Source organism: Phacochoerus africanus, chromosome 11, assembly GCF_016906955.1.
Source record: "Phacochoerus africanus isolate WHEZ1 chromosome 11, ROS_Pafr_v1, whole genome shotgun sequence".
Taxonomy (NCBI): Eukaryota; Metazoa; Chordata; class Mammalia; order Artiodactyla; family Suidae; genus Phacochoerus; species Phacochoerus africanus.
Window position 1 is genome coordinate 51,860,887 of NC_062554.1, and position 20,606 is coordinate 51,881,492.

At 46.6% G+C, this 20,606-nt stretch overlaps 1 protein-coding gene across 1 annotated transcript in view; it reads left to right on the top strand.

The window, feature by feature from the left end:
- Window positions 1-20,606, top strand: part of PKNOX2 (PBX/knotted 1 homeobox 2) — a 306,559-nt gene that overhangs the window by 21,957 nt on the left and 263,996 nt on the right. The window contains exon 2 of the mRNA XM_047751952.1: window positions 9,579-9,700. The gene's annotated coding sequence lies outside the window, so the exon portion shown is untranslated. The remainder of the gene's footprint in view (window positions 1-9,578; window positions 9,701-20,606) is intronic.

Below are 20,606 nucleotides of genomic sequence, written 5' to 3' on the forward strand. Positions count from 1 at the left end.
TGGGAAGATTTTGACCCCCATCCCCTGACCTGAGGGATGGGGAGCCAGATAAAACATAGGTCATCCAGTCAAATCTGAATTTCAGATAAACAATGAGTGATTTTGGGTGTATGTACCAAGTATCACAGGAGATAACTTCATGGCTCCTCCGCCACATATGCCCAGAGTTGGATTGTCCCTCCTCTGGCTCCCTTTTCTCTTTAAGCATCTAACCTTCAGTAATATTGGATTCCCTACTTTTTTTCAGTCTCCTCACCTCCAGCTCTGAAGCCAGGCTCTCCTTTTCTCAGGGGAGCTGCTGACATTCCTGGGCCAAGGCAAGGGTGCCTAGGGAGCCCCAGACCAAGCACCCCTCCCCTATCCCTCTGTGGTGCCAGGAGCCTTGTGCTCCTTGGCTCCCATCCCAAGATGTGTCCCCACTCCCCTCCAACCCTCACCCCTTGGCAGGCCAGGGTACCTGGAATAGAAGGGGAAGCAAGTCTCCTGCCCCTCACCCCCAGGGAGGGGAGCCCCTAGAGGAGGGCCACTACGGGCTCTTACGAAGCTCAAGATCAGGCAGAGACATAATAGAGAGACTGAGGATGCTACTGCCCCAACACAGCCTGGAGAGCTGTGTGGTCTGCCTTGTGGCCTTGTGACCTGTGCTTGCTGGACTTCATCCTTCCTCAGAAAGTTCCATGAAGACTGAGGTGTCTGGTTATCTTCGCGTCCATGTTCATTCACCCTGCCAGCCCCTTCCAGGCCTCAGCCTTGGCTCGCTTCCTCTATTGCCGCCACAGGATTTAGGGCTTCCTTTCCTGGCATGTGCAGATCACTGGAGAGAGAGAGAGAGAGAGAGAGAGAGAGAGAGAGAGAGAGAGAGAGAGAGAGAGAGAGAGAGAGAGAGAGAGAGTGTGTGTTAGGGAGGGTCAGCAAATTTAATTTCACAAAATCTTGACAACTAACACTTTTAATTTAGTGTGTTCTTGAGGCCAGAGGAATAGGTAGGATGCCTGCTGAAGTGACAGTGAGAAAGGATTGTTGTTTTGGAGAGAACTCAGCCATTCAACAGGTGGTTTTCACCCCCTTCCCCTCCACCCCCTGCTTGGGGCGGAATTAGATGGTTATTTTCCAACCTGGTTATGTGTATAGACACACCCACAGAGGCTTTGATCCCTTCCTTTCTTCCTAACAGACTAACTGCTGCCAAAGCTTCCAGCTCGTTTCTCCATGGTGACCAAGCCCCTCATTTCCATTTAATCTCCGCCTCCATATCTCCTCCCCACAGCTGACCCCCCTCCACTGGGTTGTTTCCTTCCTTCTCTTATCCTCTTTGCAGGCTTCTCACTTCTTTGCCCGTCTTCTGGTCATTTTGGCCCAACGTGGAAGGAACACATCAACCCTCTTCCTTCTCTTTGCCCCTTTCTTTGCTCCTGTAGCTTGCTCCCGTCTTAACTCTTCAAACATATTCTTTTTCCTGCCTGTCTCAAGCTCGCTTCCCAGCCCCAGCCTCTGGCTAAAGGATGGGGATGTGCAGGGTAGGGAGGAAGAGGAAAGGCCCTTCCTTCTCCCCTGTGGCTCGTTCTGGGATCTCCTTGGGAAAAGATGAGTCCGGGCTCCCTGCAGTCTCAGGTCGATGTTCCAGGCCCTCAGGGCTCCGCAGAACCACACCTGGAGTCTCTTGCTGCAGGAGCATCCACGTGCCCTGGCCAGGCCCTCTGCTCACGGGCGGGTTTGCGTGCAGGTGAGCGGAAGGACCAAGGCAGAGGGCTGGCCTCTGAGCCTTGACTGGATTGTGGCGCCTGACTCCAGGTCTCATGACATGTTTTCAGAATTCCCTTCATACCTCCCCTCTGCCCCAGGCCTTCCCACTCTAATCAGTGATCCTTTCTTTCGTAATGGAGAAAAGGGCTCATCTTGTACAGACTTTTATGTTCCAGTCTTTTCCAGTGTGCGTGCATTCTTACTCAGGTTATCTTACTTGGTTCTCGTGACAATCATGTTCTGATTTTGCAGATAGAGAAACTGAGGCTCAGTGAAATTAAATATCTTACCCACTGTTTGAACAAAAAAGTAGCCGGTGGAGATGGGACAAGAACCCGAGGCTTGTTGCACTCCTAGGTCAAGGCACCTTCTTTCCTTTCGTGGTCGCAGAGGAGCAGGGAGGGGAGAAGGGGTACCTTGTGGCACATGGCACAGGTGTTAATAGGAGGGGTGAACTGCAATTTCCCCTCTTCTGCCAAGATCCCTTATGCCCAGTTTACATTGTTCTACAATGCTAATTTGTATCATTCTTGTTAATGTCTCTTTATAGATATTTTAGTTCTATCTTTCCCATATGTGCATCTGATTCTTTCCTGAACTCTGAGCTTCTTGTGCGGACTTTCCACTGCAAGGCCCCGACTCCTAACCCACCCAGGGGTCAACACAGGCTTCTGTACATGGTCCTGGTGTGTCTGACTTAGGGCCCTGCCAGGGGAATGGGAAGATAGCACCGGACAGGGACAGGGCTAAGCTGGGGCCAGGTAGCAACCCAGTTTACCCTCTCATACCCGCCTCTTCCTGTTACACATCAGCCAGGCTTCTCAGCCTCCTTGTTAGCCTCTGTGAGAAATTAGAGTCCCAATAATCAAATCAGCCCTTGTAAATTCCCTAGAAGCAGCTCCAGAGCACCGAGGAGCCGGCAAACCCCAGACCCAAATCCATGTCAAATTTCGTAGATATAATTTAAGCAGGGATCAAAACCCACACTAACTTAGTAACGAAGGCTTCTCAAAATGCAGAGTTTATAGTCCATCTGCCTCTCTGCTTCAGGGAGTCTGTATTAAATTTATTGCAAAGTAAAACAAATAAACCCAGGCAAAGGCAGGATGGAAATCTGCATACTCGTCAGAGAATTAGCAGCCCTCTCGGGTTAGGAAGGCTGCTTCTCAATTTGCATCTCTAAGGAGTTGTGACTGGGCTGGGGGCTGGGATATTCGGGGCAGGATGGAGACTTGCTGCAGGACTGCCCCCTGCTGGCAGATGACTGAACCGCAACCCTTTGACCTTTGGGGGGGCTGAAGCCCGTAGGGGTGAGGGGTGGGTATTGGGCTTGCTGGGGGCAGCTGAAAAGAAAATCTGCAGCTGAAATACAGGTTGAGAAGATGTGGAGTTGGAAGAGCAGGTAGCAGAGAGAGGCAAGGGGCTGAGGAGAGATCCTTGCTTCTAAACCTAAGACTTGGGGTAGGGCAGCCAGGAACCTGAGAGGCATTGGGGGAGGCAGGGGAGGTTTAGAGTTGTCTGTTCAGGAGTTCCCGTCGTGGCGCAGTGGTTAACGAATCTGACTAGGAACCATGAGGTTGCAGGTTCGGTCCCTGCCCTTGCTCAGTGGGTTAACGATCCGGTGTTGCCATGATGGTGTAGGTTGCAGGCTCTGGTGTAGGCTGGCGGCTACAGCTCTGATTTGACCCCTAGCCTGGGAACCTCCATATGCTGCAGTAGCGGCCCAAGAAATGGCAAAAAGACAAAAAAAAAAAAGAGTTGTCTGTTCAGTTATGTAAACTGAGACACAGAGACTTTTTTTTGGGGGGGGGGTCTTTTTAGGGCTGTTACCGGGGGCATATGAAAGTTCCCATGAATTGAAGTTGCAGCTGCCCGCCTATGCCTCAGCCACAGCAATGTGGGATCTGAGCCATGTCTGTAAGCTAACCCACTGAGCGAGAGCCAGGGATTGAACCCACATCCTCATGGATATTAGTCGGGTTTGTTTCCACTGAGCCACAATAGGAACTCCCAGGACATGGAGACTTTTTCGACTCCTCGCCCTCTTTTTTTCCCTTTCCCTTGTGGTCCACAACCCATGGAACACAAAGCTCTGAAAACTGGTGTTGTACTTTTAGCTGTTGAGGGCCACAACCTGGTTGTGTGGACCTGAAGAGCTGTGCCTGGGTTTCAGGGCTGTGTCACAGGGTTAGCCTGCTCAGTTTGCTTGTTTGTGGATAAAGGGGTGAAATGAGATAACCTCTAAGGCTCCTTTCACTGTTCACATTCTATAATTCTATGTGTCTAGGAATTCAGGGATCTATGACATACTCTCCAGGGACACTCCCAGGAGCCCACTACTCTCCTAGAAGATTCTCTTCATCCTTCACTGGCTCAAATGGCACCTTCTTCAAAGTGAAGCCTCCTCTGACCCCTTTAGGCAGAGATGGGCTGTCCTCCTGTTAATGCTTTGTAGGTAGAAAGACATATACCAATACACATATAGAATAACACTGTGATAATTTGTTGTATTTATTCATGTATCAACCCCTCCCCTAGAATGTAAAGTCCTTGAGCTTCTTGGATGAAGGCAAGGGGAAGGGGCAGGTGTGTCATGGTCATTCTCAGTATTTACCTGCTCATTTTTTCCCAGCCCAGTGCCTGAAACATTGTAGTTTCTAAGCATTGTTAAATGAATGAAAGAATGAATGGATAAACGAAGAAGGTGGCATAGGATGATGAAGGTTGGTTGTGCAGTTTACCCAGAGACCTGGGTATCACCTTGACTTCCTGTTTCTCTCTGTCTTTCTCTCTTACTCTTCCACTGATCCATGATGGTTCTATTTAGTCTACTTCCTGAGTAACACTCAGAGCCTTCTGCCTCTTCTCCATTCCCTGAAGATGTTAAGAGCATAGACTCTAGGTTCAGAAAGACCCTGCACCCCCCCCCCGCCCCCCCCCCAGCACTTAAACTACCCATGGGAACCTATCTGACTCCTGGTCTCTTCGTCCTTTTTTTCCTCCAAAGACAATATAACTTTGTGGTTAGGAGTGTGGACACTCAAGCTAGACTGCCCTGATTTTTAATCCTGGCTTCTCCATTTAGCTGAGAGGCCCTGGGCAGGTGTCTTAATCTCTCTGTACTCAATTTCCTCATCCATGAACTAGAGTTAATAGAATTTACTTTATATGGTTGTTTTGAGGATTAAAAGAGCTAATACACATAGAGCCCTTAAAACAGTGCCTGGTATACGGTTAACTCCATAAGCACTAGCAATTATTAACAAGAAGTAAAGGAATTTTGCAGGCTTGAAGGCAAGCACCTGAAGAAGAAACTGTCCCAGCAGGGGCTTTGAGATGCTGAGAGGAAGCTTATGGACAAAAAGGCAATGTATTTCCACAAGGAACATATGCAGACATGCCTGAGAAAGATTGCACTGGCCAGGTTGGCAAGAAAAGCCTGCTAATTCTTCCTGCCAGCAGAACCCAAGCTGGCGTTTTTTTTCCCCTGCAGAATCAGAAGCATCAGTGGGGCAAGTCACAAGTTTCAAAAGGTATAGTAGCTTCTTGGCCTTCAAGATCCTTGGAGGCATGTTTGTTCATGAAACCTCCCCAGCTGGCTCCCCCCACCTCCTCAGACCTATTCTTTCTTTTCTTTTCTTTTTAGGTCCACACCTACAGCACATGAAAGTTCCCAGGCTAGGGGTTGAATTGGAGCTGTAGCTGCTGGCCTATGCCACAGCCACAGCAAAGCCAGGATCGGAGCCACATCTTCGACCTATACCACAGCTCATGGCAATGCTGGATCCTTAACTGACTGAGTGAAGCCAGGGATTGAACCCGCGTCCTCATGGATCCTAGTCGAGTTCGTTAACTGCTGAGCCATGAAGGGAACTCCTCCTCAGCCTCGTTCTTGCCACTCCTCCTGTGACACTACAGGCTTCATCCATGAAGGTGTTCTACCCATGGTATTTTTCCCCCGCTAATCCTTCCGACCCTTTAGATGTTAGGCTCTCTGGGAACCTTCCCCATCTCTAGAATTCGACTAGGCGAGGTGCCCTGATCTCCATCCCTCTCCTCCACAATGTATTAGTCTGCTCAAGCTGCTATAACAAAATGACACAGAGTAGGTGGCCTAAACAACAGAGCTTTATTTTGTCACAGGTGCAGAGGCTGCAAGTCTCAGACAAGGTGGCAGCAGGGCTGGTTTCTGGTAAGGATTCTCTCTCTGGCTTGCAGATGGCACTTTCTCCCAGTGTTCTCACGTGGCCTCTTCTCTGTGCCTGTGGAGAGAGAGATATCTCTGATGTCTCTTCCTCTTCTAAGGACACCAGTCCTTGTGGATTAGGGCCCCACTCTCATGACTTCATTTAACCTAAATTACTTCCCTAAAGGCTCTGTCTCCAAATACAGTCACACCAGGGATTAGGGCGTCCACACATGAATTTGGGGAGGAACACAGTTCAGCCTGTGGAACTCCATCAGACCTTAAGTTCCACGAGTGTGCCTTGTCTGCTTCTTACTTATGTGTTGCTCAGCTCGGTCCCGGCTCTACCTCCTTATGGGTCTGTAATCTCTGCACTACCTGCTCGTAGCAGGGGCTCAATGAATATTTGTTGAATGAATATAATAAATTTGTCAGTTACCTGTGATGATAGCAGGAACTTTCGGAACATTGACATTCGGATATGATCTAGTAGGTTCCCGCCAGGAGGCTCCTTGCTAGTTGGTGACAGGATGAGGACTAGAAGTTCCCCCTTCTACTCCCAGTCCAGTGCTCTTTGCAGAAACCCAGAAGAGTCGCCAAAGATCTGTATAAAAATCAAGGCTCCTTTAAAAATCCTTGCCTGGAGTTTCCTTGCAAAGAAAAGATCCTTTCATGGACAAGCAAAAATTCTTCCTTACTTAGTCTCTTCAGCACACGGCTTGGTTTTCTCTTGTCCTGGTAGCCATGAAGCACTTGACATGCTTTTCCTCCTTCCCCTCCGTCGTACTGGCAGCAGAACTGGTCTGGGTTGGGGCAAGGACTTGCTCACTGCAGGTTTGATTCCAAGCCCAGATGTGTGGCCCTTTCAATGCCTCCTTCTCTGCTAATGGATTTTGTTAACTGTTTGTCATTTGCGTATGCAAATCTACCTCTTTCTGCATTAAAAGAACCCAATTATAAAGGGAAATTTCACAATTAAACCACTCAGTAAAGGACTTTAAACTACCAGAAGGAATTGACTTGTAAAAACTTCAGTGACAATTACAAAGTGTTTCTGAAATGTTACTATGTTGTAGGTTTTTCTTTAAACAAACGTGCATAAGTGCACACTTTCATATACGTACTGTTAGACACATGCACATATTTTCACACACCTGGTTTCCATCTTCTCACCATGGGACTTTTTCTTGCTTCTTCTCTGGGTTTAAATTTTCCTCAAATAGAGGAAATTCCACCAGCCATCAGATCATGTCTGCAAAGTTCTTGGAGACCTTCCAAAAGAAATGGCCACTGGGCTGAGGAAGCTGGGGTGGGCAGGAAAATAGAAGAAGGTGTAATGGTTTTAATAAAGTCTCTTTGCCATCTTGGTGATTGATTGATATATTTTGGCATTTGCTTCCAAGCTCTGCTGTAATCAATACCAGTTATAGACTGAGGAGCAGGAAAGGGTGGGGATGTGGGATGGGGTAGTATTGATTGGTCTTTACAGTAAAGAGCCTTGCCTGCTGATTGCAGTGCTGTGGCCACCAGAAACTAGACCCGTTGTCCCAGGGAGAGGTTATCTTTCCTTATACTCATCTGGGCAAGGGGACATGGAGTCCAGGAACTTGGGATGGATGAGAGGAGATGAACATCCACCTAAAAAATTACTCTTTCTGGCATTCAAGGGAGCCAGTCACACCGGCTTTCCTCATTGCACCCACAGTTTGAGGGTGGAAACTTCAGTTCCTTGGGCTGGTGCAGAGGTAGTGTGCAGAGGGTCTTTAAGAGTGAGAGGTGATGGTGTGCTGATGGTTTCAGGCTACATTTATATCCAGGAATGAGTCCAATTTACTTGGCAGCATGCTGCATGCTCGGGCAGAATAAAGTAGAAGTGACTTTAGCACAGACTCTGGAGCCTGATTGTTTAGGTTCAAAGCCCAGCCTTGCCACTCATTTTGTTACCTTGGATGGCTTTATTAACCTGCCTGTACCGATTCCCCCATCAGTAAAATGGAGATGAAAACAGGACCTATTTCCTGGGGTTGCCACAAGAGTTATGAGAGTTCATATATGCAAAGAACCTGGAATGGTCCTGGAATGGCATATAGTAAATGCTTGTTATTATCAGCTGATAGTGGTGGATACCTGGCCTGGCATCCATGATTTATGGGTGGAAACTTAAGGGCACCCATTTCTCTAATCAAACAGGGTCATGACAGCATTTGCCTTCTGCTGATGAGAACACAGGGCTCAGGACTCAGAATCTGGTAAGTAATTCTCTTTATATACCAGCCCATTAGCCAGCAGATTTCTCAACCCTTTTTAAGTTAATTTTTTTTTCCTAAAAGCTTAAAAAAACCCAGCAACAACCAAATGCAGACATACAGAAATAAGGATAAATTGAATGGGGAATGATAGCTTCTGAGCCCAAGTCCAGCCAAGACAGGTATATATTTATTCAACAAATATAGAATTCCCACTATGTGTGAGACAGTTTCCAGTCACGTGACAACTTCCACATGTGAACCTGCGCTCAGTGTTGATACATTCAGATGTGTAACCATCTCTTTGCAATGTCATGGTAAGTAGCTTTCCTGTAACTGGAGATCCCACTGCCTAGAACAATATGCTCGAAACAGGTATTGGTTTGTTTAAAAAAAGACGTTTGCGGAGTTCCCGTCGGGGCTCAGTGGTTAACGAATCCGACTAGGAACCATGAGGTTGCAGGTTCGATCCCTGGCCTTGCTCAGTGGGTTAAGGATCCAGCGTTGCCATGAGCTGTGGTGTAGGTTGAAGACACGGCTTGGATCCTGCGTTGCTCTGGCTCTGGGGTAGGCCAGCGGCTACAGCTCCAATTAGACCCCTAGCCTGGGAACTTCCATATGCCGTGGGAGCAGCCCAAGAAATGGCAAAAAGACCAATAAATAAATAAATAAATAATTGCTACTTAATATTTTGTTGAAAATATATTCATTTTGGAAGTATAGTTTTATTTTCTTTTACAGACATGGGTGAATTTTCAGCCATGGAGTGATTTGGAGGCTTATTTTTTTTTCCAATTATAGGCTTGGACGTTATGAATAGAAGCTGGCAGCTTTGCTAGCAGGTACTAAGGAACCCAGGTTGAGGGCTCTTGTTAGACACCTAAAGGGTTAGAGCCAGAAGGGACCCTAGAGATCCTCTGGTTCGTCTCCTTTATTTTAAAGATAAGCCTGGACAGGAGTCATGGCTTTTGGAGCCTGGTCTTTTGATTACAAGCCACATGCTATTCAGTGAGCTTGAGGTTGATGCCTCCCAGCTCTCCATCAGCCTTTTCCCTTTTTCAGACCTCCTTCTGTTCTCAGGTTTGTATATTTGGTAATTCCATTCAATTCTGTGAAAATGCACTGAATACCTCCTTGGTGCCAAGCATTGTGTTAGGACCAATATACAAAAATAAGACCTGGACCCTACTAAGGAGACAATAGAAGATTTTACTATTGTACCCAATTATTCACTGCCTCTCCTGGTGAGAGGATTATACTTATCTGCATCATCGGCATCAGATTTGGTCATGCGATTTGCTTTGGTCAATGAATATGAGCAGAAGTGATAGAAGTCACTTCTGAGCAGAGGCTTTCAGGGACATTTTATACTCCCACCCACATTTCTCTTTTCTTTCTGCCAGGAGAGTGACATGTCCAGAGTTGGGCTGCACCTCTAGCTGGGTCCCACCTGGAGAGAGAAGAGATGGAGTGAAACCAGAGACACAGCTGATGTGTAGTGTGATAGGAGATAAACCTTTGTGTGGTGAGTACTTGAGATTCTGCATTTGCATATCCTGCAGCATAACTAGCATAAGCTGATGACTGTAGAGGGGATTACAGGTAAGTTGGAGAGTCAGTCTATTTCCAACGGAAACATGGTGACGGATGCTTTGCTAGATGTATATAGAGAAGATTCAGAAATAGGCCAAAAGATGGAAAAAGGGCTCTAGGGAGAGGGCATCATGAACGACTTTCTGGAAGAGGCAGTCTCTTAGAAGAGTTTTAAAGGTCGAAGAGAAGTTCATCATGTTAGGGGCTTGGGAGATTTGTTTATTGAGGCATTCAAATCAGAAAGACCAGCATGCACAGACACGAAATATCATGGCATGTTTGAGAATTGGCCATAATGTCCACAACTGTGGGCCAGGATCAGATTTCTTTTTTTTTTTTTTTGTCTTTTGTCTTTTTGTTGTTGTTGTTGTTGCTATTTCTTGGGCCGCTCCCGCGGCATATGGAGGTTCCCAGGCTAGGGGTTGAATCGGAGCTGTAGCCACCGGCCTACGCCAGAGCCACAGCAACGCGGGATCCGAGCCGCGTCTGCAACCTACACCACAGCTCACGGCAACGCCGGATCGTTAACCCACTGAGCAAGGGCAGGGACCGAACCCTCAACCTCATGGTTCCTAGTCGGATTCGTTAACCACTGTGCCACGACAGGAACTCCCCAAGATTTCTTAATCTTTGAAGCCTATTGGCCACCAGCTACTGTGTCAGGTACCCCAGGGGAATATGCAGACACTCAGGTAAAAATGCATCATTTATTTTGAAATTTGGCCGCAAGTTATCATCTGATCTCATACCCTGAGGATCTAAGCTGGACTGTGTGTGAGCCGTAGAGGCCCCTTTTCAAATGTTTAATTTTATTTTAATCGAAGAATATATATGCATAGTTTGGACATCAACGGTTGCCTTGCTTCACTCTCGCACTCCCAAGTCCCCTTCTCCAAGGCAGTCGCCTTCAGCTGTTATAGCTCATTTCTCTTTTGTCTATATTGCCAGTTTTAAAAACAATATCCTTATTGCTATTTCTTGATTTACTAATTTTAGAAATTATATATTGACTTTCTACCAAGGTAGGTGAGAACTTAGTTCTCCCACACTGTTCTCCCCCAACCCCAGCCCTGCACTTCTTCTCCTATCTCTCCAACATAAACTTTCTTTTTTTGTTAAATCAATCTCTGTGTTTATATGCTAATGACTATGCAAATATTATTTATTCCCAGATCAAGTAGTATACTGTGATCATGTGTCTTCTTTTGTATACTTCTTTGTTTTTTCCTGGAGTTAATAATTGCCTCCTTTTTTATTGACCTGATGTCCGAATGTACTTATAATTTTTTTTTCACATGGTTTAACAACTCTGCTACATACCTGTCCATACTATGTTCCATATGTTCAAGGCCATCTTTTCCTTTTTTGGGGGCTGCATGTGGAAGTTCCAAGGCCAGGAATTAAACCCAAGCCACGTCAGTGAGAACACCAAGTCCCTAACCACTAGGTCACCCAGGGAACTCCTGTTCCATTTTTTTCCTACATTTTGTAGGAAAATTTTTTTCCTACATTCTTACATTTCCCCTCTAAGAACCTTCTGCTTTTCTGTTTCAATCTGGATTGGCTACTCTTGGAATTGAGATACTAGATAGCTGTCATCCTGAGGCTTCCCTTTATCATCATTTTGAATATTTCCTTTACTGCCTTCCTATATTGGGTCCCTTATTTACTGACTCTCCCGTCTATTTGCTGGACTATCAGCTAACTTTACCAAACCCCATCTTCTAATAACTTCTTAAGAATGATTGCTCGGGAAGTAATTTTCACGAGTCATTGGCTATCCAAAAATATTTCTATACTATGCTGGAATGTGACTGATAATTTGTTTGGGTACAGAATTCTAGATTAAAAATATTTTCTTTCAGAGTTTAGAAGGTATTTCTCTGCTATCCTTTAATATCTGATGTTGCTTTTGAAGAAGTTTTATGTTTTCTTATTCTTGTTTCTTTTACCTGTTTTTTTCCTCTTTAAAATATTTTAGAATGTTTTCTTTATCCTTCATAGTTTAAAATGTCGTAATAATGATGATGATGGGCATTCGCATATATCTTTTTCTGCAGGGCTAATCAGGAGACTAATGTCCTTTATTTCTCTTCTGATCATCTCTTTTTCCTTTTGGTTCACTCTTTAGAAGATTTCTTCAGTTTTGCCTTATTGATTTTTGAAAATTAAAAAAAAAATTTTTTCCTTTTTAGGGCCGCACCCGTGACATATGGAGATTCCCAGGCTAGGGGTCGAATTGGAGCTCTAGCCACTGGCCCATGCCACGGCCACAGCAACCTCAGATCTGAACCTTGCCTGTGACATACACATACCACAGCTCATGGCAATGCTGATCCTTAACCCACTGAGCAAGGCTGGGGATCGAACCTGTGTCCTCATGGATACTAGTCAGATCCGTTTCCTCTGAGCCATGACAGGGACTCCTTTAAATTGTATTTTTAATTAAAAAAGGACTTTTTCATTAATTTTTTGCTTTTTCATTGTAATCTCTTCTTGTGTTATAAATACAACTTTTCCTGTTATCTTTTTTTTTTTTTGTCTTTTTGCCTTTTATAGGGCCACTCCCTTGGCATATGGAGGTTCCCAGGCTAGGGGTCTAATCGGAGCTGTAGCTGCCAGCCTACGCTGCAGCCACAGCAACGCGGGATCCAAGCCACATCTGCGACGTACACCACAGCTCAAGGCAACGCTGGATCCTTAACCCACTGAGCAAGGCCAGGGATTGAACCCGCAACCTCATGGTTCCTAGTCGGATTTGTTATCCTCTGCGCCATGACAGGAACTCCTTCCTTTATCCTTTTGAACTGCTCTTTTTGAACTTTTGCTCCTTGCAAAATCTCCATGAACTTAGATCTGTTTTTTTCCTGTTTACTTGCTCCTTTTTTTTTTTTTCATGTTTGAGGCTTTCTTTAAATAACTGATGATTCTCAACCATTTATTCGTATTTAAGAAAGAGGTATTAAAAGTTGATTTTGAAAGCTTGTTATGGAAACTTGTTTGGAAGCCAGAGTTTATTGACCGATGGGCTTCGAGTAGGATGAATCTTTTTTTTTTTTTGAGGAACTTTGGTTGTCAGTTACTGGAGTTCTCTCTGGGGCTGTTCAGTTTTTCAAAGAAGAATCTTCCAACCTTCTGGTTGGTGGTGTGGGAGAGTTGCTAGCAAGTCCAGAGAAAGGACTAAAGGTCACCTCTCCTTCACACTCTTCACCTTCCTCCATACTTGGTGTTCTCAAGTCTAATATTGCCCTTATTTAGTTTCTCCAAAGGAAAAAAACCTCTCGGGAGTTCCCTTGTGGCTCAACAGGTTAAGGATCTGACATTGTCACTGCTGTGGCTCTGGTCGCTGCTGTGATGGAGGTCTGATCCCTGGCCTGGGAACTTCCCCGTGCCACGGGTGTGACAATAAAAGAAAAAGGAGAAAACTTCTCACTTCCAGGAGGATAAAGGATATGGCTGACTGGCCATGTGGGGAGGGTGGAGACCCTTCTATAAACAGACTTGCCCCCTGTTTCCCTGTCCAGCCAAGCATCTGGCCCGGGCACACAGTGCTTGGTGCCTCCAAGGGCTGAAGCCATCAGGGCTTTGCACAGTCGATCAGCCCTCCCCTTAGATCCTTCCTCAGCTTGTGATTTCCTCTTTATGTCCAGCCAGTTACCACTCTTCCCCTTTATTCTGTTAAAAAATAATAATGATGATGAAACTCTCCAGTCTACAGTTTTCTCCTCTCCCATTCTAATTCCTTTGTGGTAATCCACAGTCTTCCTAGGGTGATGCCACTAAAGCTGGAAAAGGTGCATGGGTGACCCGGTGTAGTGTCTCTTTGTGTTTCACAGCTCCTCAGCACCCCTTCTTGGCTCCTCTTCTGCATGTTGAACGCCCTTAAATGTTGGTGTTCCCTAGGCTTCTTGCCGTCCCTGTAGCATAAGCTGAAGACTAGGGGCAGGTGCAAGGTCTGCTCTGTGGCTCCTCTGAGCTCACAGCCTGATTTTGGTTCCTGAACTGGAGGAGAAAGCAGAGAAGACGGAGGAGCCAGGCCTGGCCTCTACCAACTGCTGAAGGCCCCTGAGCCGCACCTCCTTTGGTCCTACCTGGGTGTTTTCTCACCTTAAAATGGTTTTTTGAGACCTCAAACAGGAGAGGCTCCCAGACTGGCTCAATTATACCAGCCTCATGGGAGGGCAGGGATGTAGGAAGCACCCCCCCCTTACCCTCCAGCTCTGCCACTTGTTTCAAAATGAGTCAGGCACCCCCCAAGGTGTTGGAATTCTACTTGTGAGCAAAGCAGACTATCCTACCTGGATTTTATAATCTGGTCCCAGGAAATAGAACAACAATAACAACAAAACAAAAACCCTCCACTCCATAGTACCGAAGCCCCGTGTGTCACTGCTGGGCCCCTGTCTCAGGCTGGAAATGGGAGCAGTAGGGGAGCTCATGGGTGAAGCAGGGGCTTCTGAGCAGGTGGCCAGTACACACAATGCTGTTTCATGTCTCCTTGTTATCGAACACATTGGCTTTCCTTCCCTTGTCATTTTGTCAAATTCCATCTGTTCCTTAAAACTCTTTGGTAAGCTCTTCCTCTGCAAAGTCCTCCCTGACCCACCCACCCAGCGTTAATCCCCCCATTCACCCCTCTCTCCTTTGTATAATCAACAGCATCCTGAATTAAGCACTGCTTCAGGGCTAAGGCCACCCTGCTAAGGACCCTGAGCAGGGTGTGGGCTCATGCTCATTTGGTTTGCGTCTCAGCTCTCCATGCGCTGCTTTGGTTTTGGGCAAATGCATTAACCTCTCTGAGCCTCAGTCTCCTTGTCTGTAAAATGCGGTAGCAAAGTCTACCATAAGGCATTCTGGAGATGAAATGACTGTAGTGCATAATGGGAACATATAACTGGCACTGAGATACCCATTCCCTCTCCTTTCTACTTTAAAGGAGCTTCCAGTCTAACAAGGGAGAAAGACAAGCAAATCAATAAATATAGCAATTTGTCACAGGTGCTGTGATAAAGGATAATGAAGTACATGCCCTTGATTTATGAGTCTATCTCCCATCTCTCCACTTGACTGTGAGCTCCTTGAGGACAGGGTTTGCCCAGCACTGAGCACAGTGCTTGGCCCTTAGGGCTCCTCAAGTAAACGTTTGAGTGAGTGAAATGGGACTGATGCTTGATCACAGTTTGATGGTTAGAGCCATGCCCAGCATTGCCTTCCCCTGCCCTGCTGTTGCTGTCTCAGAGAAGGGGAAATTACAGGTTATCAATTTTTCCAAATACTATCAAAGTTTGGGACATGAGTATTTCCCCCCCCCCACTGGATGGTGGGAATAAGTGGACACAGAGATGAAGGCTGGCTCACCCAGTGTCCTTCCATGGGACTGGCCTCTCTACACCTCCCTCTCTCTGAGCATCCAGACATGCAGACCTCCCTCCATCAGCTTATTCATCCTCTTCAAATGAGTCTGTCTCCCAAGAACCAAACATTTTCTCTCCCTGGCCCTGACTTGAAATGAAATGACTTAGCCCATAGACAGTTTTATGGTCCCGTGCCTTCCATTCCTCTTGTTGAGCCACCGTGCTGGTGAGAGCCCAGACCAGGCGCTGATTTATACAGCTCTCCCAGGCCCTGGTGGATTCGGAGTCTGGAACAATAAGACAGGGCTATCCATCACCCTCTGCTCAGATCTCCCTGGACTCATTGGGAAGGAAGGAGGGGTGGGTGGTAGAGAAGACAGCCTCAGGGGTTCTTCCCAGAGAGCATTTTTCACATTGATCGAAGGTGCAGGGCGGGGGTAGGGTGGGGGGAGTGGAGGCTTTTTATCTCACCCCAAGCCTAGCCTGTGACAGTGGGGATAGAGTGGAACAGGACAGGGGTGAGAGCACATGTTGGGGAGGGAATTAGCTCTTGGAAGGCTGGTGGTGACTACCAGTGTCACCCCTACTTGTTCTAACTCAGAATGAGCAGCCCCAGGTCCAGCTCTGTGGGCTTAGCTTATCCATCTATCTGTGCCCTCCTATAGCACAGTGCCTGACTCATAGTAGGCATGCAGCAAAGATATGCATGTGCTGACGTAGCCTCCCTTTCCTCCTTACTCCCCTGTACCTGACCTCAGGGTAAGGACCATTCTGAGAAGTGCTTGCACACACATGTGTGCTGCCTCTGTGTGTCCTACATGTTCATCCGTGATGAGTGTGTTGTGTGTGTGCATGTGTGCTGCGACACGTCCACACAAGTCCATGCATGAGTAAGAAATTTCTGAGAGTCAGGGGTCTTAAATTCTAGAATGGATGACCCCAGGGAAACTGTGGCTTTGGCTTCTGTGACAATTTTAATTACCTAAGGCTATTGCTGGAAGGGGTGCCGCTGTGCCAGGAGGGAAAATAATGGGTGGGGTAACTTCTAAATGGCCTTCTCTACTTTCTGACCCCTGGTCCGCCAACACAGACAGGGGGCTATTGTGTGGTTATCCTCTGTAAACCGCTTGAAAATGTTATTGCTCCCAGGAACCCCATCCTCTGGACTTGGGGATCACTAACTACGAAATAAATAGCGACTGGAGAAGTGGCAGCTTCTGCCACTGTGCAAGCAGAGGGAAGGCTTCAGTGCGAGTGCCACTTCCCGCTGTGAGCAAGACCCTGGGGAGAGCATTTGGTTGTCAGGAAATTAGAGGCTTTGTTCAAAGCCAGGAAAAGAAAGTCGACGCCCAAATCTAGGAGCTGAAGAAAAGAGAATTCAAGAGCCTTGAGGCAGTTGTGGCTTTGTCGGGTCTTTTTGCTTTAGTGCTGCTGAAGCAATAACATGTAACGAACGGCCTGAGTGTCGCTGCCTCCCAGGGCCCGGGAAGTTGGCTGACCTGAGGAGAAGCCAAGGGTGGCTAATGAGTCATTAAGAGTCTTTATCAAATTAGGATTATAATCCATCTCAACATGCAGAGGAAAATGTTTCAAATTATCTACTTTCCTAATTGCGACTCAAAGATTTGGCAGGAAATTATCATGAGAGATAATGTCTGGAAATGTACGGATTGTGCTAATGTGTGTCTAAGCTTCCGTAACTGTAATAGCTGGAGACCTCACCCACATGTACACGTGCATATGCTCACACTTATCCTTGTATGCTACAAACACCCGTGCTATGCATGCTGATTCAGGATGCTACCCAGACAGACAGACATAGTTATGTCTGTGCAGAGTGCATCAAGCCATCAGCATTTATTTGGCAATTCGAATAGACTGATGTTGCTACCAAATGCTGAGAGATTGGGAAGGACAAGGTAAGATCTAAAAGAAACACTTGTTGTTTTTAAAAAAGTTCAAAATCTGCTTGGGGAACAAATGCATAAATATTTGAAAATTAAGAACCTGTACAAAGCAGCATTCCAGTGCATACTGCTGTAATGGAAATGTGAGCACACAGATTCAGAAGGATCCAGGTCATGGGTGTCTGGTTAGAGTAGAGTTTCTGGAGAGGATGAGTTTTGACGTGAGTGTGGCCTTTCCCATGGCACATTGTGATAGCAACCAGCGGGGAGGAAAGCAGAGGAGCCATACTGAGTTTATCAAGAGGACCTGCAGCCAAGCAGTGACACAGTCTGTTTGCAAAATCTCTGGAGAAGAGTTGGGCGGGATGACAAACCATGGTGTGGTTAGAGAATCCAGGCTGACTGTACTTGCCCTGTTAAGTCAGGAGAGATCTGAAGCTCATCCCTTCCTCGTCCCTCCTACCCAGCCTCACTTTCTCTGCATGTAGAACAGGAGAAGGATCTGGAGATAGGCTTTTCCACATCTCTCTTGGCCTCTGAACACCTGTAAGATCCCTGTGAATTCAGGGAGGGTGATTTATTCACCTTTATAGCCCATGGGCTTAGCATGCACCTAGTCAGCCTAGATGTTGAGTGGAAACCAGTAAGCTGGTATGGTTCTTAGAGACTGTCAGTGCATGCGTGCTGAAGGAGGGAACCAGTGGGCGAGTGAGTGAATGAGGGGGTGAACATTCATGCTTTTGAAGAAGCAATGTAATTTTGGAGTGTGGGTTCTGGAGGAAGCCTGCCTGAGTCCATCCCCTTTACCTAAGCTTTGCAGGCATGCACTGGGGATCTGCTGAGAGCACTTAGCATGGAGTCTGACACTGAGCAAAAATCCCTGCATATTGACTATTATTATTATTGGTGTTGCTTGGTTTTGTTCTTCTCTGCTAAGCAAACCATGTTCCCTGTGCAGGATAAATTGGGTATCTTGCTCTCTCCTTAAACCACTCTCTTCACCCTCCCCTGACAACGTGATAAGACACGACCAGTTTCTGCAGAGGCTGTGGCCTTCCCCTCTTCCCAGAGTTGTTGCTTGGTTCTCTAAGCCCTGCAGTCAGGCTGCTGTAGGTCCCAGTCACCAGAATGAAGTTGGGAGTCCAGCCATGCAGAATTCTCAGCTCAGGAGGGCTTAGGGGTTGACTGCAGCTTCAAAGGCAACAAATGTGGATAGGGTTCATCCCTGGAGATGGGGAGGAGATGGTCCATTGGATGGCAGTGCTGTGAGAGGTGGTGGTGATGAGAGTGGTGGGGATGGGGATAGAGCCAAGGGAGAGGATGGTGATAGCAGGGGTGACAGTTGTGCTGTTGAGGAGGTGGTTGAAAGGGAGAGGGGAGACAAGAGGTTAAGGACTTAGTCCTCCAGTACAGTAGGAGAAGTGGTCTCTGTTTTGGAGAGAATTGATGTTTTAAAACTCCATGTAACCCTAGGGGCAGAGGAGGGGAGATCTTAGCAACCCCTGCAGTCTGAGGGAGGAGGCACTGAAAGTCCTGCTGGCCTCCCCTCCCCCCACCCCCATCACCACTCAGCTTGGTCCTGGGCGGTGTGGGGAGGAAGCAAAGTAGATTGAAGTGCCGGGAGCCAGCGTGATACTTAATCAATGATAAAGATTTCAGCATCCAAACATAGTTTATACCAGGACAAAACCGAAGCCCAGAAAAGAGGCATCAATAAAAATAGAATGCAAATCACATAATGATTTATAATTTTCTAGTAGCCACATTAAAAAAGGTAAAAGAAACAGATGAAAATATTTAATAACCTATTTTGTTTAATTCAATGTAGGCCAAAATATTATCCTCTCAATATCTCATACATATAGAATGGTTATTAATAAATATTTTACATTTTTTTTGTATACTGTCTTCTAAATCTATAATGGGTATTCCTCTTACAGCACATCTCAGTTTGTATGGCTGCATTTCAAGTGCTCACTAGCTTCTGGTTGCTGGTAGCTGCTGTGTGGGACAGCATGACTTCGTAGCTTCCTTTCTCAAATTTTTGTGACCAAACTCTTGGGATGCCATTTCCCAAAAGTGGCTCTTTTTGAAAATTGTCATAGCATCTTACAATCTAAATATCCTCTTTCACGAGTCCTCTTCCTCAGTTCTTTCAAACTGGCTGTGATCCTGCCCACTCTTTGCTAGAACCTGTAAAGAATTGCAGAATCACTCCAAACTCTCCTCTTTCCATTCCTGCTTCCTACAGATGCTTTCATCTGGAGCTAAAGCCAGGCAGCTCCCTTGAGAGAGAGAGAGAGAGAGAGAGAGAGAGAGAGAGAGAGAGAGAGAGAAAGAGAATGTGTGTGTGTGTGTATGTGTGTGTGTGTGTGTGTGTGTTGGGGGTGGGGGTTGGTGGAAGTAAGGCATGGGGGAGAGGGAGATAACACTTGAAGAAACTTCCCATATGTACATCAGTACCACAAGAAAGACAAGTTTTCCGGAAGGCTTTGGGGACAATATCACTCCTATATTAGAGAAGCTGGTTAGAGACATGACCCAATTAGCTGCCTATCTGTGCCCAGAGGACAGGTTGCAGCTCCTGTGCTTCAGAGGGTGGGAGTGGAATGGAATGGAATACCCAGGGAGGCTTTCTCAGGGTAAAACAAAAAGAAAAAAGAATCAGAGATGTACAAGGGGCCTAGACATCCCACTTCCAGCCCAGAGCGCAGTCCTGGAGCCCTACCTTTCAGAAGATTTATGGTGTCTGAATTTTCACTGCTCTGGTCCCCAGTCTCCAAGGGATCTGCCCTCATGCATTTAATCAGGAATAGAATCTTCCTCACTTGGCCCTGGCTGCCCAGAGCGCCACAGTCCTGCCTGGTTCCGGTCAGGAAGGGGCCTTAGGTAAAGAGTGAGCACCCCTCCTCCTTTCCTCGCTCCCACTATCTGTGTTTACAGCCCTCCTAGTAAATGCTATCTGCCATCCTCAGGCCAATTAAATAAGCTCTGTAATAAAGGCGCTTGCGAGTGCAGTGGAAACCCTGGGTAAAGGCCATTAAATCTAATGGCTCCGTTTATTAGAGGGTCTCCCATGTGCCAGGGACTGTGCTGAGCTCTTTTTGCCTTCATTATTTCATCAAATCCCTGGAGGCTCATGAGTTGGATACTATCGTCATCCTTATTTCACAAAGGCGGACGCATAGACTTGGAGAGCGAAAGGAACTTCCCTGACAGGATGGAGATTGGAGCCAGGTCCTTGTGATTCCAAAGCTGGTGCTTTCTGCCTGGGGAGCCAACGAGGTTTTGAAAAGAGGTGATATTTCAGTTAGGTCTCCGCAAATCGGATTTTGGAAGGCAGAGAAAGAGGGAACGAAAAGTCAAGGCTGAAAGAACAGCGTGATGGAGGGGGATGTTCTGGCATCCATGAGTGCTGGGGGTGGCTGGATGGAAGGGCCCAAACCTCTCCATTGCAGTGGTTAAAAAAAAGATTAAACTTTATTTTTTAGAGCAGTTTTGGGTTCATAGCAAAATTGAACAGAAAGTACGGAGACTTCCCCTATACTCTCTGCTCCCCTGACATGCACAGCCTCCC